This window comes from Eptatretus burgeri, chromosome 10, assembly GCF_056783735.1.
Source record: "Eptatretus burgeri isolate ZD-2024b chromosome 10, Ebu_testis_v1, whole genome shotgun sequence".
Taxonomy (NCBI): domain Eukaryota; kingdom Metazoa; phylum Chordata; class Myxini; order Myxiniformes; family Myxinidae; genus Eptatretus; species Eptatretus burgeri.
In genome coordinates this window covers 97,442,193-97,444,692 of record NC_140970.1, presented here as the reverse complement: position 1 = coordinate 97,444,692, position 2,500 = coordinate 97,442,193, and the positions used below count along the sequence as shown (strand labels likewise).

General features: G+C 39.6%; 1 protein-coding gene across 1 annotated transcript in view; it reads right to left on the bottom strand.

Annotated features, from left to right (window-relative positions):
• Nucleotides 1-2,500, bottom strand: part of LOC147019214 (ubiquitin carboxyl-terminal hydrolase 2-like) — a 359,775-nt gene that overhangs the window by 345,887 nt on the left and 11,388 nt on the right. The gene's annotated exons all lie outside the window — the stretch shown is intronic.

The following is a 2,500-nucleotide window of genomic DNA, read 5'->3' as shown; positions in this document are numbered from 1 at the left end:
GAAATACCTGTGTACAAGTTACCAAAATTGATCTACAATTTCATGGATTAAATGAAAAGTGAAATATAAAATAAGATCAATAGTTGTAAAAAAAAAAAAAAACATGTCGGGACAAAAAGTAAAAGAAAACATCTTTAAAACAAGAAGGGCACTCCATTGCGTATGCATCCATACCTCCATCACGCAATACAATGCCTGATCCATGAGAACATATCAGGCACAATACATTTTTGAAACATCATGGTGATCTCGCATTCTTTTGTTTTTGGCCCTATCTCAATGGTGAAGAATCAATTAAAAAATAAAATAATCTTCGTATCCGGATCTGGATTTTCACCAAAATCGAAAACATCTTTAAAATAATAATCCACAGAAAACGAAGTAGTTCCATTTTCCCCCTTATTGACATTATTACATCAGGCTATGAATTTACTAATCATCCTTCCTCCCTCTTAACCTGTGATGCAGAATCCGAACATTTTACAATTCCATTGGACGATCTGAAATATCTTCTATTGCATCTTAACAAAAGTAGAACAGCATAACGATACCTTTCAGCCAATCGAGAAACGCTTGTATCTCAACTTGGAACGGTGATGATATTTATTATTCCCTAATTTATAGAGGCTGTTTTCCCATGAGCATCCATGCATCTCCCACGAGCATCCATGCTCAGCTAATCACTGAAAGCCTCAATATGGTTTCCTCTCAAAGGTGGTGCTGTGGTTCAATGAAACATGACCTATCTACAATTGGATGCGATAATGAACTAACACCACAATTCAGTGAAATAAAGTCCCAAAGGAGATGCCATGAAAATTCAAACTCAGATTCGATGATATGAATAAATGTCAGTGTGTTAGTCAGTGGTGTGTGTGTGTGTGTGTGTGTGTGTGTGTGTGTGTGTGTGTGTGTGTGTGTGTGTGTGTGTGTGTGTGTGTGTGTGTGTGTGTGTGTGTGTGTGTGTGTGTGTGTGTGTGTGTGTGTGTGTGTGTGTCCTGGCCAGAACGTTTTTACCATTTGAGCTTTTGTCATCAAATATATTTTTATGAGATTATGGAGAAGATTCGTCAATAATTGGGTCAAATATCAAAGGCCAAAGTCACAGTAAGTTCAAATAGGCCTAATAAACCTGTCTGCCTTGCAGTGCGAGAACATGGGGGTTTTGCAATTGCTCCCGTGTTTGTATATTTACCACGACCACGGGCAGCCAGTGTTGCCTCGTGCTGTTCTCATCCTGCTATAATTTTGAAGAAACAAAAAAAAATTCCACTTTTTGTGAGGACCTAAAACACTTCCTTATACCAAGGAATGGGGTCAGGGATCATTTAATGACCTTTCACATCATGACACAGACTTGTGCACGAGAGAGCAAAAAAAATATCAAAAGGGAGCTTTCTTTTCTAAATTTTCAAAGATTTTTTTTTGTTGAAAACGCTTCCCGGCATTCTCTGATGAACCTCAAAGTTCATAGACACACACACACACACACACATATATATATATATATATATATATATATATATATATATATATATATATATATATATATATATATATATATATATACATGAATCGGTGATAATTAATCGGTTCCGGTTCAATTTCCAGTCCCAAAGAGGGATTCTCTATGTGAGATGCATCTTGCAAGCTCGGCACATCTGACACAACGAGTATCTTACTTTGTCTCATTGACAACAGGACACAAACGTTTTTGCTTTTTTTACGAGACACTGTCACGAACCCCTCCATGTCATCATCAGTACAGTCCTGTACAGTGGAGGTCGAGGGACCAACCACTTCTGGTACATTCGAAGGTAGAGAGGAGGGGCCTACTGTTTGCCACTCACCAATATGTGGCGGGGAGGGTTTTATCATTTCACACCCCCCCAGTAAGTGGGGGGGGGGTCTGTTGCTTCCCACTCACGAACAGGTGGTGAAGAGGATTCTGCCATTTCACCGACCCTATGACGTGGGAAGGGGTGATCTACAATCTCCTGTCCCTGATTTTCTGATGATCTCATCAAACCGGGACAGGAGTTCTTCACGTGACCGTACGCTCCACAATGACAGCACGCCATGACATCCATGGAAGCATACATTTTACACACATGACCGTTAATTTTTGCATGTAAAACTACATTTAACTTTTGCTCATTTTCAGGCAATATCATGTACAGTACCCTTTTAAAAGTCATCACTTGTTTAAATTCTCCGCTTCCTCAGTGTATCGGCACCATCGTGATTTTTTATATGATTGTACCAAACTTACTCAATGGATTACACAAATCATCATTCCGAATGAAAGGTGGAGCATAAGACATGTTAACCTTAACCGCAGGTGTGTCTAATGGGGAAACAAAGAGAAACAGGTCAGGTTGTATGACAAGGACTTGCTCCACAACGGAGGTTACCATGTGCACCTAGGAAACGAACACAACGACCTTCCTGTTCATTCGAGAGGCTGCACGGATGTTGTGTAAACCAACGATCTTTCCGA